The sequence below is a fragment of the Salvelinus namaycush genome, chromosome 18 (assembly GCF_016432855.1).
Source record: "Salvelinus namaycush isolate Seneca chromosome 18, SaNama_1.0, whole genome shotgun sequence".
Lineage (NCBI taxonomy): Eukaryota > Metazoa > Chordata > Actinopteri > Salmoniformes > Salmonidae > Salvelinus > Salvelinus namaycush.
This window is the reverse complement of record NC_052324.1, coordinates 38,600,173-38,616,466: the sequence shown is the minus strand read 5'-3', so window position 1 is coordinate 38,616,466 and position 16,294 is coordinate 38,600,173.

The window sequence follows — 16,294 nt, the reverse complement described above, 5'->3', positions numbered from 1 at the left end:
GATATGTTGAGCCGGCTTCATGGCACTTGGCTCAATGCTCAATCTAGCCTGGCCAGTGCGGGGAGGTGGAATAACCCGCACCGGGCTATGCACACGTACAGGAGACACCGTGCGCTCTTCCGCATAACACGGTGTCTGCCCGTACTCCCGCTCTCCACGGTAATCACACACCTCAGGGCGAGTACCGTGTATACTACGCCAAACCAACATCTCTCTCTCTTCGCTCTCCTCCAATATCACCAACAACTCATCAAATGTCTCATAATCTCCCATCCTTTCACTTTCCTCCAATCTGTCCAATAACTCCTCCACATTCTCCGACTCGTACCTCAATTTCGCCAACTGCTCCTTATGGTAAGCACAGGGAACTGGCTCAAGTCTCCCACTTGACCCAGCCACACACCCCGTGTGCCCCCCCCAAGAAATTTTTGGGGGAGCCTCTCGGGCTTCCATCCACTCTGCCTTGCTAGCTCCTGCTGCTGCTGCTGCTGCCGCTGCTTCCCGTAGCCACGCTGCTTGGTCCGAGTTTGGTGGGTGGTTCTGTAACGGCTTTCTTCCTGGGATGAAGGAGAGGACCAAAATGCAGCGCGGTTATTGTTCAACATGTTTAATAAGACGATAAACGATGAACATTAACAAATACCAAAATAACAAACGTGAAAGCCGAGACAGTCCTATCTGGTGCAGAACACAAACACAGAGACAGGAAACAACCACCCACAATCCCCAACACAAAACAAGCCACCTATATATGATTCTCAATCAGGGACAACGATTGACAGCTGTCTCTGATTGAGAACCATATTAGGCTGAACACAGAAACAGACAAACTAGACATACAACATAGAATTCCCACCCAGCTCACGTCCTGACCAACACTAAACAAGCAAAACACATAAGAACTCTGGTCAGGACGTTACATTCGTAGAAAATATTCGGCAATGAATGTAAAACTAAATAGCATCAACACATAGTGGATGGATCGGGACAGTGGTTTTAAAAGTTTAAATAGTACTTCATAATTTAAAAAAAAGTTAGTTTCCGAATCTGTATTATTTTAACATGATTTCCTTCTTTGCCAATTGTTAACTCATTTCATTGTAGGCCCTTTCACCTGACAAGTTGTACGTTTCTGAAAGCTCCTGGAATAATTCACTCTGTGAAACTTAAAAGCTCTCCTCTCAACGATGCTCTAGAAATGACTTTTAAAGTAGCTCCACCAGAATTCATCTCCAATCCATGATGCATAAATTACCTGCAGAGGCAGCAGAGGCTCATATTGGCCAAGCCTCAAGTGGCACCCTGTTCCCTACGTAGTGCACTTGCACATGTTCTATTTATTTACAGTGTAGAACGGGGACTGGGGCCTGTTGTCGAAAAGACAACAGAGGCTCTTCGATTGGTTTAATGTATTACTCTCCTTTCCGTCATTAAAATGCAAACTCAAAAGTCCAGGCAGACAGTCGGCCCTGGCTGCATAAACCTGATAAGATATTCCATTTTCTATTTGTTGCACATTTTGGTGGTGGCTGGTGTGAAAGCTGTATGAATTCTGATCAACAACCTTGTCCCCTAGAGGTAATCAGGTGTGGCCTCACTCCCATTGTATTAAACCTCTGATGTGGGATGGGGTGCAGGGAGATTTAATGAATAGTTGATGTAAAGAAGGTAATGTTGTTACACAAAATAGAAATATAGGAATATAATAGAATGCTTAGTGGGAACACCTGTCAGTGTGAGTTTAAACCATTTTTGAGTGGTATGTCTTCACAAGCGTAATGGAACTCTGATTTAATAAGTATAATAGAGTAGAGTAGTGTATAGCAGTAGTGTAGGGTAGTGTATAGTAGTAGAGTAGAGTAGTGTATAGCAGTAGTGTAGGGTAGTGTATAGTAGTAGAGTAGAGTAGTGTATAGCAGTAGTGTAGGGTAGTGTATAGTAGTAGAGTAGAGTAGTGTATAGCAGTAGTGTAGGGTAGTGTATAGTAGTAGAGTAGAGTAGTGTATAGCAGTAGTGTAGGGTAGTGTATAGTAGTAGAGTAGAGTAGTGTATAGCAGTAGTGTAGAGTAGTGTATAGTAGTAGAGTAGAGTAGTGTATAGTAGTAGTGTAGGGTAGTGTATAGCAGTAGTGTAGGGTAGTGTATAGTAGTAGAGTAGAGTAGTGTATAGCAGTAGTGTAGGGTAGTGTATAGTAGTAGAGTAGAGTAGTGTATAGTAGTAGAGTAGTGTATAGTAGTAGAGTAGTGTATAGCAGTAGAGTAGAATAGAATAGAGTAGGGTAGAGTAGAGTAGTGTATATTAGTAGAGTAGAGTAGTGTATAGTAGAGTAGGGTAGTAGTGTATAGTAGTGGATTAGAGTAAAGTGGTGTATAGTAGTAGTGTATAGTAGTATAGTAGTGTGGAGTAGTAGTGTAGAGTAGTAGTGTAGAGTACAGTAGAGTAGTGTATAGCTGTAGAGTAGGGTAGTGGTGTATAGTAGTAGAGTAGAGTAAAGTGGTGTATAGTAGTAGTGTATAGTAGTATAGTAGTGTAGAGTAGTAGTGTAGAGTAGTAGTGTAGAGTAGTGGTGCGTTGAGTAGAAATAGGAGAGAGGGACAGATAGGAAAGAAGGACAGAGGGACAGGTAGAAGAGGAGAGCAGAGGGACAGGGAGAGGAGAGAGGGACAGAAGGACAGAGAGAGGAGAGAGGGACAGGGAGAGGGGGAGAAAGGGACAGAAGGACAGGGAGAGGAGGAGAGAGGGACAGATGGACAGGGAGAGGAGGAGAGAGGGACAGGGAGAGGAGGAGAGAGTGAGAGGAGGAGAGAGGTACAGAGGGACAGGGAGAGAGGAGAGAGGGATAGCGGGACAGGGAGAGAGGAGAGAGGGATAGCGGGACAGGGAGAGAGGAGAGAGGGATAGCGGGACAGGGAGAGAGGGATAGAGGGACAGGGAGAGAGGAGAGAGGGATAGAGGGACATGGAGAGAGGAGAGAGGGATAGAGGGGCAGGGAGGAAAGAGAGAGGGATAGAGGGACAGGGAGAGAGGAAATGGGGATAGAGGGACAGGGAGAGAGGAGAGAGGGATAGAGGGACAGGAAGAGAGAAGAGAGGGATAGAGGGACAGGGAGATGAGAGAGGGACAGAGTGACAGGGAGAGAGGAGAGAGGGACAGAGGAACAGGGAAAGGGGATAGAGGGACAGGGAGAGAGGAGAGAGTGAGAGAAGGACAAGGAGTGAGGAGAGAGGAGAGAGGGAGAGAAGGACAGGGAGAGGGGATAGAGGAACAAGGAGAGAGGAGAGAGGGAGAGAAGGACAGGGAGAGAGGAGAGAGGGACAGGGAGAGAGGAGAGAGGGATAGAGGGACAGGGAGGGAGGAGAGAGGGATGAAGGGACAGGGAGAGGAGGAGAGAGGGATAGGGGGACAGGGAGAAAGGATAGAGGGTACAGGGAGAGAGGAGAGAGGGATAGAGGGACAGGGAGAGAGGAGAGAGGGATAGAGGGACAGGGAGAGACGACAGAGCGATAGAGGTACATGGAGAGAGGTGAGAGGGATAGAGGGACAGGGAGAGGAGAGAGGGACAGGGAGAGAAGGAGAGAGGGATAGAGGGACAGGGAGAGAGGAGAGAGGGATAGAGGGACAGGGATAGGAGGAGAAAGGGACAGAGGGACAGGGAGAGGGGGAGAAAGGGACAGAAGGACAGGGAGAGGAGGAGAGAGGGATAGCGGGACAGGGAGAGAGGGATAGAGGGACAGGGAGAGGAGGAGAGAGGGATAGAGGAACAGGGAGATGAGAGAGGGACAGAGTGACAGGAAGAGAGGAGAGAGGGATAGCGGGACAGGGAGAGAGGGATAGAGGGACAGGAAGAGAGGAGAGAGGGATAGAGGGATAGGGAGGAAAGAGAGACGGACAGGGAGAGAGGAAATAGGGATAGAGGGACAGGGAGCGAGGGATAGAGGAACAGGGAGAGAGGAGAGAGGGATAGAGGAACAAGGAGATGAGAGAGGGACAGAGTGACAGGGAGAGAGGAGAGAGGGATAGAGGGACAGGGAGAGGGGATAGAGGGACAGGGAGAGAGGAGAGAGGGAGAGAAGGACAGGGAGAGAGGAGATAGGGATAGAGGGACAGGGAGAGGGGATAGAGGGACAGGGAGAGAGGACAATATCAAACAATATCAAAGATTTTACTGAGTTACAGGTCATAAGAGTAAATCAGTCACTTGAAATAAATTCATTAGGCCCTAATCTATCAAGGCACAAGTCGTGACCCAAATGCAGACACAGGAGGCAGATGGTTGGAGTCTTACAATGTTTATTAATCCAAAAGGATAGGCAAAAGAATGGTCGTGGACAGGCAAAAAGGTCAAAACCAGATCAGAGTCCAGGAGGTACAGAGTGGCAGACAGGCTTGTGGTCAAGGCAGGCAGAATGGTCAGGCAGGCGGGTACAGAGTCCAGAAACAGGCAAGGGTCAAAACCGTGAGACTAGAAAAAGAAGAATGCAAAAAGTAGGAGATCGTGGGAAACCGCTGGTTGACTTGGAACATACAAGACTTACTGGCACAGAGAGACAGGAAACACAGGGATAAATACACTGGGGAAAATAAGCGACACCTGGAGGGGGTGGAGACAATCACAAGGACAGGTGAAACAGATCAGGGCGTGACAACTATGGATTTCACATGACTGGGAATACAGATATGCATCTGTTGGTCACGGTCACAGATACCTTAAAGAAATGGGCCTCACAATTATATTTTTGTGCTGTCAAACTGCCATCGATAAAATGCAATTGTGTTCGTTGTCTGTAGCTTATACCTGCCCATACCATAACCCCACCACTACCATGGGGCACTCTGTTCACAACGTTGACATCAGCAAACCGCTCACCCACACAACGCCATACACATTGTCTGCAGTTGTGAGGCCAGTTGGATGTACTGCCAAATTCTCTGAAATTACATTGGATGCAGTTTATGGTAGAGAAATGAACATTACATTCTTGGGCAACAGCTCTGCTGGACATTCCTGCAGTCATCATGCCAGTAGCACCCTCCCTCTAAACTTGAGACATCTGTGGCATTGTGTTGTGTGACAAAACTGCACATTTTAGAGTGGCCTTTTATTGTCCCCAGGTCCCAGCACAAGGTGCACCTTTGTAATGGCCGTGCTGTTTAGTCAGCTTTTTGATATGCCACAGCTGTCAGGTGGATGGACTATCTTGGCAAAGGAGAAATGCTCACTAACAGGGATGTAAACAAATTGATGCACAACATTTGAGAGAAATACATTTTTGTGCGTATGGAACATTTCTGGGATCTTTTATTTCAGCTCATGAAACATGGAACCAGCACTTTACATGTTGCGTTTCTACTTTTGGCTCAGTGTCTATCATCATCAACAGAACTAAGAGGAAGAGGGTACCATTGTTTTGTAAATGGACAACATTTTTAGGCCAAAGATAATGAGAATAGCTCCATTCAAGGTACTGTAATAAAGATAGCATGTCCTCAAATTGCCAACTACATACGTGCAAAGAGCCTGTCCATTCAGGAAAACACACAATAGACATGAATGCAAAACACTTGATACACTCTACAAGGACATATAAATGTAGACATAGACGTATAAATATATTGGCAGTAGGGAGGGTCGGGACGAAGGGACTTTGGAGAAACAACAACTACTCGGAGGTCAAGGGGTCAACGTCCCTTCCCCTGACTGGCATATTTCCTCCTATTAGTGTGAACACGGACGAGACACACACACACACACACACACACACACACACACACACACACACACACACACACACACACACACACACACACACACACACACACACACACACACACACACACACACACACAAACAAACTCCCTCTCTGAGTGATGTTTAAGGACATCCTATCAGTAATCAATACACCTGATCCCCCTTGATGACCAACGTTTACAATCAAAAGCAGCCAATGAGATGGACTCAGCAGTGATTAAATAAATCACACCATCAAAAATCTTTGAGTCCCTCAGTGACATTTCTTAACCCCTGACATTGATGGGTTCTACTGTAGATTGACTTTGGGTTGAACTTCAGATCAGATTTCACCAAATCAACAGCGGCAAATAAAAGGCTGTTTCTATAAGTACATAGTGAGACATGTTGTGGATTTTGTGCCATTTTCTCAAAATGATCCTTCAATTTAGGCTCAGACTCACAATAATCACTTACAAAAAACATCTGTTTCTTTTAGCCTAGAGTTTGGTGCTCAAACATACGTCTGGCAGGATTACTGACCATGTTAAAACATTCAAACCTGCATCTCTTTATGTAACAGAACCAACAGACAGAGGTGTAAATAACACTGAGGAAATGCAGGAGGCTCTGTGACTCAGCACCAGGCCTGGGTTCAAATACCATTTGAAATCATTTCAAATGCTTTATCTGGGCTTGATTGAGCTTTCCAGGTGCAATAGAACCAATAGAAAAGTCTCAAAACAATCAGCCCCACCCATCTGGTACACCACGCAACTAAAGCAAATGCTAAAAAGAATTTGAAATATTTCAAATAGTACTTCAGCCGAGATCTGACGAGTAGGCAGGCAGGTCCAACACAGCAGTGGTGACATGCCCAGGCCAGGACAGGCAAGGGTATGGGAGGATGCTCCCTTCTTTCCCTTCTCCCCAAATTAAATCAGAATCAGTGACTGTCACTCAGGGGAAATAAACTCACTCTGGGGTGGAGGAGACGACAACTCAGAGGAGAGATCTGCCAAGATGAAATCAGGCCCTATGGACACAGCATAATACTGAACTGTAGTGAAGGAGGGAGGGAGGGAGGGAGGGAGGGAGGGAGGGAGGGAGGGAGGGAGGGAGGGAGACGAATATAGAGATTATAGATAGAGACAGACACAGAGGGAGAATGAGAGAGACAGAGAGACAGAGAAACACAGAGAGAGGGATGAGACAGAGTTAGAGAGAGACAGAGAGAAAGACTTTTAACTTTAAAAATATATGATTTGGTCCACAGAAAGGAGAGATGGAGAGAGAGAGGAGAGAAAGAGACAGAAATTGAGAGAAAGAGACAGAGAAAGAAAGTGATCGAGTGAGAGACAGACAGACAGTGGGAGAATGAGAGAAAGAGTGAGAGTGAGCGAGACAGAGAGAGTGAGAGACTTTAAACTTTTTTTAAAGTTTGATTTGAGTCTGGTCCATACAAAGGAGAGATGGAGAGAGAGAATAGAGAGAGATAAAGAGAGGGAGAGAGACAGAAAGAGAGAGATAAAGAGAGAGAGAAATAGAGGGAGAGATAAAGAGAGGGAGAGAGAAAGAGAGTGAGAGAAAGAGAGAACGAGGTAAAAGGAGAGAAAAATAGAGAGAGAGAGAGAGAGAGAGAGAGAGAGAGAGAGAGAGAGAGAGAGAGAGAGAGAGAGAGAGAGAGAGAGAGAGAGAGAGAGAGAGAGAGAGAGAGAGTTGCAAACATCTTGATGCCAGACCTCCTTCCGTCACAACAGTGGAGGCTGCTCTGTTTGCCACTGTCTTTATAAACAGCTAAATCAATATGGCCGCCTCTCTGACCTGGAACTTTCACCAGTCGATAAGCTCACAAAGAAGCTTTCTCACAGGAGTACGACAGCTCAGCAAAGAGAACAGAAGGCCCTCCCTTTGGGTTTTAAAAGCAGTTCTTACAGGCACTACTCACTAACCTTATGGCTTTAATTAAATTATTGTTAATGCTCAATTCTTACCTCTTTCATGGGATATGTATAGGCTATCCCTTACAAAAAAAATGCTTGGAAAAAATTGTGTGAAAAAGGACAAATCACATGAAATTTATTTACATATGATATTTTTCATGTAATTTGTCTGAAAACCACGTGTTTTTAAGGAGCCTTTAGGTCCTAGATTTGACGCTCTGTACCGCTTGCCGTGCGATAGCAGAGAGAACAGTCTATGACTAGGGTGGCTGGAGTCTTTGACAATTTTTAGGTCCTTCCTCTGACACCGCCTGGTATATGGTTCCTGGATGGCAGGGTTACTGCACTGTTTTTACACCTGTTGGATCCTGTGCACGTGCAAGTAAACTCTGAAACACGAAACTTGAAACGCACAGAGAAAAAGTTTTGTTGCTAATGGCAGCCTGCAGTACCCCGGTCGGCCTTCAACTTGAATTACTCAATGATTTCTATTTAACCTTTATTTAACCTTTATTTAACCTTTATTTAACTAGGCAAGTCAGTTAAGAACAAACTCGTATTTACAATGACGGCCTACCAAAGGCAAAAGGCCTCCTGCGGGGATGGGGGCTGGGATTAAAAATAAAAATATAGGACAAAACACACATCATGACAAGAGAGACACCACAACACTACATAAAGAGAGAACTAAGACAACAACATAGCATGACAGCAACACATGACAACACAGCATGGTAGCAACACAACATGACAACAACATGGTAGCAGCACAACATGGCAGCAGCACAACATGATAGCAGCACAAAACATGGTACAAACATTACTGGGCACAGACAACAGCACAAAGGGCAAGAAGGTAGAGACAACAATACATCACACGAAGCAGCCACAAGTGTCAGTAAGTGTCCATGATTGAGTCTTTAAATGAAGAGATTGAGATAAAACTGTCCAGTTTGAGTGTTTTTTGCAGCTCGTTCCAGTCGCTAGCTGCAGCGAACTGAAAAGACGAGCGACCCAGGGATGTTTGTGCTTTGGGGACCTTTAACAGAATGTGATTGGCAGAATGGGTGTTGTATGTGGAGGATGAGGGCTGCAATAGTTATCTCAGATAGGGGGGAGTGAGGCCTAACAGGGTTTTATAAATAAGCATCAACCAGTGGGTCTTGCGACGAGTATACAGAGACGACCAGTTTACAGAGGAGTATAGGAGTATAGAGTGCAGTGATGTGTCCTATAAGGATCATTGGTGGCAAATTTGTGGGCCGAATGATAAAGAACATCTAGCCACTCGAGAGCACTCTAGCATGGGTAGGTTGGTCATCTGAATCAAGGTTAGTTTGGCAGCTGGGGTGAAAGAGGAGCGATTACCATAGAGGACACCAAGGATAGATTTAACCTTAACCTGCAGCTTTGATATGTGCTGAGAGAAGGACAGTGTACCATGTAGCCATACTCCCAAGTACTTGTATGAGGTGACTACCTCAATCTCTAAACCCTCTGAGGTAGTAATCACACCGGTGGGAAGAGGGGCATCCTTCTTACCAGACCACATGACCGTTTTTTGGAGGTGTTTAGAACAAGGTTAAGGGCAGAGAAAGCTTGTTGGATGCTAAGAAAGCTTTGTTGTAGAGTGCTTAACACAAAATCCAGGGAGGTGCCAGCTGAGTATAAGACTGTCATCTGCATATAAATGGATGAGACAGCTTCCTACTGCCTGAGCTATGTTGTTGATGTAAATTGAGAAGAGCTTGCGGCCTAGGATCGAGCCTTAGGGTACTCCCTTGGTGACAGGCAGTGGCTGAGACAGCAGATGTTCTGACTTTATACACTGCACTCTTTGAGAGAGGTAGTTAGCAAACCAGCCCAAAGACCCCTCAGAGAAACCAATACTCCTTAGCCAGCCCACAAGAATGCAATGGTCTAATGTATCAAAAGCTTTGGCCAAGTCAATAAAAATAGTGGCACAACATTGCTTAGAATCAAGGGCAATGGTGACATCATTTAGGTCCTTTAAGGTTGCAGTGACATATCCATAACCTGAGCAGAAACCAGATTGTATACCAGAGAGAATACTAAAGACATCAAGAAAGCCAGTCAGTTGATTATTGACAAGTATTTTCAACACTTTTTATTAACAGGACAAAATAGAAATTGGCCTATAACTGTTAGGATCAGCTTGATCTCCACCTTTAAATAAAGGACGAACCGTGGCTGCCTTCCAAGCAATGGGAACCTCCCCAGAGAGGAGAGACAGGTTAAAAAGGTCAGAGATAGGCTTGGCGATAATAGGGGCTGTAACCTTAAAGAAGAAAGGGTCTAAACCATCTGACCCAGATGTTTTTTGGGGGTGTCATGTGGAGCTCCTTTAGCACCTCAGACTCAGTGACCACCTGCAGGGAGAAACTTTGTAGCTGGGCAGGGGGGAAAGAGGGAGGAGCATCGGGGCTAGTCTTGTTCAGAAGGGGTGGTTAGATGAGGAAATGTTGGATGGGCAAGGAGGCATGGCTGAGTCAAATAGGAATCCTGACTTAATGGCGTGGTGATTTAAAGACCTCAGCCATGTGCTTCTTGTCAGTAACAACTACATTGTCAACATTAATGGACAGCTGTGAGGAGGAGGGTTTATTCTTAACCGTTTTCCAGAAGTTATTGGGGTTAGAGCCACAGAGAGAGAACTACTCCTTAAAGTAAGTAACTTTGGCCTTCCGGATAGCCTGAGTCCACTTATTTCTAATTTCCTGAACGAGAGCCAGTCAGCCTGGCTATGTGTGTGCCAAGCCTTTAGCCAAATGTAATTCTTGAGGTGGAGTAACTCTGCCAGATCAACGTTGAACCATAGGCTGCACCTATTTTTAATTCCCATTTTCTTTATGGGGGTGTGTTTGTTAACAATACTACTGAAAATATCAAATAGGTCATAAAGGAAGTTTTGCTCATTAAAGCTTTTTAGCAAGCGTCTATGACAAATCAGGACAGGTCGTTTCACTGAGCAGCCATTAAGAACACAGGCTGTAAAACAGTGATCACTCTCGTCATTACAGAAAACACCAGACTGATACCTATCGGGATTTTTTGTGAGGATAACATCAAGGAGAGTAGCCTTTTCTGGGTGTTTGGAGTCATACCTTGTGGGATTGGTAATAATCTGAGAAAGATTTAGGGAGTCCCATTGTTTTAGGTCTTGGTCAGGTGGTTTAACGATGTCCCAGTTTAAGTAATCTAGTACAAGGGTGGGCAATTCCAGTCCTCGAGGGCCTGATTGGTGTCACAGTTTTGCCCCAGCTCACACACCTGACTCCAATAATCACCTAATGATGATCTTCAGTTTAGAATGACATTTGATTAATCAGCTGTGTTTACTAGGGATGGAGAAAAAGTGTGACACGAATCAGGCCCCCGAGGACTGGAGTTGCTCACCCCTGATCTAGCAGGACAAATTCAGTCTTAGTGTAAGGGGCACGGAGAGAGCTTAGGGCATTTAGGGTACAGGCCGGTGCTGATGGTGGACGATAATACCCAGCTGTCATGCCAGCTCCCGCTCTCCCTCTCTGGCGCTCAAGGGAGCCAGGCTGCCCTTCATTATGCACACCTGTCACCATCATTACGTGCAGCAGCGTTCATTGGACTCACCTGGACTCCTTCCCTTTGTTGATTGCCACGTCGATAACTGTCTGCTTCCCCGTTTGTTCCCTGTGTCTGCATTAATGTCATTATGTGTTCATGTCCAGACGCTGTCCTGTCATGTTCCATGTCCGTTGATATTAAATGTTCATTCCCTGTACCTGCTTCTCTTCTCTACCAGCGTCAACCCTTACACCCAGCAACAGTCAACAAAGAGCTATTTGAAAGTGTAATGCTTAAAACCAGCAAGTCATATTGTTTGGGGACATACTTGGGGAAACAACCGAGCACTGAAGGTGATCCATGGTAAAGATTTCCACTCCACCACATTTTGAAGATCTGTCTTTCAGAAAAAGGTTATAACCAGTAAGGTTATAACAGGCTGCCCTTCATTATGCACACCAGTAAGGTTATAACATCAGTGTTAAAAACACTCTTTCTTATTAATCACGTCTCAGTAATGATCAACACATATGCATTGGAGCTGTGAACTCAATTTTAGGTAATAAGCTTCTAGTGTTAATGTGCAGAAAACCCAGGCTTTTAGGAGAGAAGAAATTAGTGAAGCAGATATCAGAGCACAAGTCATAATTGGGGCTAGCAACAGTCGATGGGCCAGGGTGTACATGCACATTTCCAGATATCATCAGCAGTAATACAATCTGGACAGGGATAAATCTGCATTGTTGATTTTTTATGACATTTGAATGTGCATCAGATGACAACAAGATCATATTGTACAGCAATTTCATCAGGTATCATGACTACAAAGCGGTGGTTGGAGTAGGATGGGAGGCCAAGAGTCAGTGTAACCAATAGAGAGTCAGAGTCCCGAGTGTGGGAACAAACAGTCTGTTCAACGGTCGGGTAAACAAGCAAGTTCATAGTCAACAAAGCATGCAGGAGTCATTGCATAAATAGCATAATAACACAAATATAACGACTTGGGGCTAGGCATTGTAAGTTCAAAGAGTCACTCGCCCCAACAATGCGTGTGTGCTGAAGGTGAGTGAAAGCTCGGGAGAGAGGAGATAGTGTGGCAGGGTTACCTGTACCAGACAGGGGGAGACAGGCCAGGGAAAACGGTGAACAGATCGGCACGTGGATGAGAGGGGGCAGCACTGAGCTAGCCTGCGATGTCACTTCCTGGAGTAGCTAAAACTGCGTATGTCTCCATGAGACGCCGTCTTAACTGACTTCATTTGGCTTCTATGTTCTATTGAGTATTCACATAGGAATGAACGGTGGCATCTGATTGATGGCTTTGTCCATTCAAATATACATTGCCAACAACAGACAGCGACAATTTCTCAAATAGCTTCAAGGACAAACCCACAACAGAGTGTAAAAGTTACTGAAATAACAATAGAAAAATCTGAAATAACAATGTAACATTGGAATTATATTTTCCGTGCTTATGCGACTGTACCAAATAAGCCTCTTACGCAAGTGCTTTAGTTTTGTCTGTGAGGGCACAGTGTACCAGTTCCCTTTGTTCTGTTAGGTGGAGAGTAGGAGACGAGAGATGAGGGGAGAGATTGAAGAGGATGACTTGACTGGGCCTCAGCTCTAATTAATGAGTCTCTAGGCCTGGGGCTTGTGTGTGGGGAGGGGGGAGAGATACAGTGAGTGTGAGGTGGAAACTAAGCTGCACTTCCTAACCTGCCAAAAGAGCCATCTTAATCCACACCATAAAGAGCAAATCAGTTGATATAATCGAGCACTATCATCAGAAATCACGCGATATGAAATCAACGTTTAATTTCGTAATTTCCGAGCATGCAAAAAGCGTCAACCACAGGTGTTATTACACCTCGTATACGTTGGTGGAGGTAATGACAATTTTTGGGACGCGGTAACTAAAACTAGAAGATCTTCTGAAGTCCTTTCCTTCGTTAAAGGTAAGTAATCGCATTATTTTGTTCAACTGTGATTTACAAAGCTAATGTGATTAAACATGTTTTTACCCAAGGATAGTTTGCTAGTATGACACATAGTACAGGAGAACAATTCTTGAGTGCAATTCGATCTGAATATATAATCAATTTAAAAGGATTTGTAATTTTGCAGTCTTTTCGGTTTAAATTTCCCGGGAACCATGGCATGTGTCATTTCCTGTTTTTGGTGTTAGGCTGCATCTAATTTCTTCGACTGCATCTCCTGTCTGTCTAAACTCTCCATACTTTTCCAGAAGTGTGCACTAGTACACTTTCTAGCATGTATTTAAACTCTCTAGCCAATGCTAGAGGCTCCTCCGGGCAATAACCCGCCCAGTCAACCAGGTACTGGAAACCCCTGCCCCGTGGTCCAACACTCAAGAGGTGTCTCACCGTGTACGCTTTGTATGGCCATCGATGACAAAGGGAGGAGGGGTGGGCCTGCAAACAGAAGTCAAAGGGCTGTGAGACACGGGCTTAATCCTAGACACATGGAAAGTAGGGTGAATACGGAGGGTACGGGGTAACAAAGACGAACGGCAGTGGTGCTAATGACTCTAGAGATGGGGAACTGGCTGATGAAACGGGGGGGAAAGTTTACGGGACTCCAACCGGAGGGGCAGGTCCCGGGTGGAGAGCCATAACCTCTGCCCGAGCCGATATCGTGGAGCAGGGGTCCGGTGGCGATCCAGACTAGGCAGCAAAGAGTCGTCTCTAAGTCCTGGTTGGCTTGCTCCGACTGGCCGCTGGACTGAGGGTGGAATCCAAAGGACAGGCTGGCCGATGACCCAGTGAGCGTGCAGAACGCCTTCCAGAACAAGAACTGCGACCCCGGTCGGAGACCATGTCCACCGGGAGTCCATGGATCCGGAAGATGTGCTGCACCATGAGCTAGGCCGTCTCCCTGGCAGAGGGTAGCTTGGGGAGAGGAATGAAGTGGGCGGCTTTGGAAAACCGTTCGACCACATTCAGGATGGCAGTGTTGACCTCAGAAGGGGGGAGACCCATGACAAAATCCAGGGATATATGGGACCAGAGGACAGTGAGGGACAGGCAGTGGTTGGAGGAGACCAGCCGGAGCTTGCCGAGGAGTCTTGTTCTGTGAGCAGACCGTGCAGGCGGCAAGAAACGCGGCAACATCCGGAACCATAGTATTTGTAAAAGTAGTTTAACATGAAGATTAGTACAGTGTTATTTTTTGCTTATTGGGTTGAAATTAAATGATAGCAGATTACTTTAGAAAAAATTGGCGTTGACTGATCAGATCAAATGATGACATAAAGAGCCATTGTGTTGAACACAGTGAGAATCGCAGAATGGTGAACTTACTAAATGACAAGGGTTGACTGTGTGATATTAGGTTGCTTCTTGTGTAAATATTTTCCGTCTGGATTTTAATGATATGTATGTCAAAAAAGTGTTGTCGCACGAAGGCCAGGGTCTGACGAGAGCCCGGGTGACAGGCAAGCCTGGAGGAATGGGCCCACTCCAGGAACGCGGAGCAGACAGCATCAGGCACAAACATCTGGTTATCCGGGCCCCCCCAGGGTTCGGCTATGACTGCTGCGCCTCCCGGACCTGTTTCCCTATACCCCAACTGAGTGCTGTCACCAGGCACGAGGTGAGAAGGATGGTCTCTGGCTCCGGGGTGGTACCCGTGGGGTTATAGCGGTGAGACAGGGCATCCGGTTTGACGTTCTTTTACCCGGCCAGTTGAAGAGGGAAAAGTTGAACCGGGTAAACAGCAGGGCCCATCTCGCCTGCCTGGAGTTGAGGCACTTGGCGGTGCGGAGATACTCCAGGTTGTTGTGGTCGGTCCACACAATGAATGGATGTTCCTCCCCTTCTAGCCAGTGCCTCCATTCCTCCAACGCCATCTTCACCGCGAGAAGCTCCCGATTCCCCACATCATAGTTCCTCTCCACGGCACTGAGGCGGTGGGAGAAGAAGGTGCAGGGATGCAGCTTAAGGTCCAGGGCAGAACGTTGGGACAGGACAGCACCCACTCCGACATCCGAAGCATCGGCCTCCACCAAGAACTGACGGGAAGGGTCAGGATGAACGAGGATAGGACCAGTGGTGAAGTGGTGTTGAAGGTCCCGGAATGCCCGGTCAGTGGCAGATGACCACGTGAACCAAACCTTGGTAGGGGTGAGTGCAGACAGAGGGAGGCCAGGGTGCGGCTCTAAGGCCGAGGAAATGAGTGGTAGCGGATAACGGTTCTTCACAGTAATGTCATTGAGTCCCCGGTAGTTAATGCACAGGCACAGGGTCTTGTCCTTTTCTCCACGAATAAGAACCCTGCACCTGCGGGGGAAGAAGAGGGATGGATAAATCCTGTAGCTAGGGAGTCCCCAATGTAGGTCTCTATAACCTTGGTCTCTGGTCCCGACAGAGAGTACAGACATCCCCGGGGCGGCATGGTGCTAGGGAGAAGGTCAATTCCGCGGTCATAGGGGTGGTGCGATGGAAGGGAAGTGGCCCGGGACTAGCTGAACACCTCCCGGAGGTCCTGGTACTCCGCGAGATTGGCGGAGAGGTCCGGAGCAACTTCTGAGCCCCCAGGAAGACGTCCTGGGGCAGGTTGCGCTGACTTCAGACAATGGCCGTGGCTAGAGCCAGGAGAATCCCAAAACTACAGGAATCTGGGGGGACTTGATGAGCAGGAATTGAATGGTCTCGCTGTGATTCCCTGACACACGCAGGTTGATGGGAGCAGTGTTATGGGTCACCCAACCCATAGAGCGCACGTCCAGCGCTCTAACATCCATGGGAATGGAGAGGGGCTGAGTGGGGATGTTCAGCTCGGGAGCTAGTGTGGCGTCCAAAAAGCTGTCATCGGCCCCAGAGTGAATGAGGACCCGAAGAGATTGACTGGTTCGCCCACAGCAGAATGACATTAAAAGCGGTGCGAGTAAGGGAAGAAGAAAAGTTCTCCATATGGCCCACCAGAGTACTCGCTCCTACCGGTGAGTCTAGTCTTTTACCAGGTAAGAGGACGCAAAATGACCAAAAGTCGGGAAACCTCGGGTGCTCTCGGCAATGGGACTGTCGGGATGTCCAGG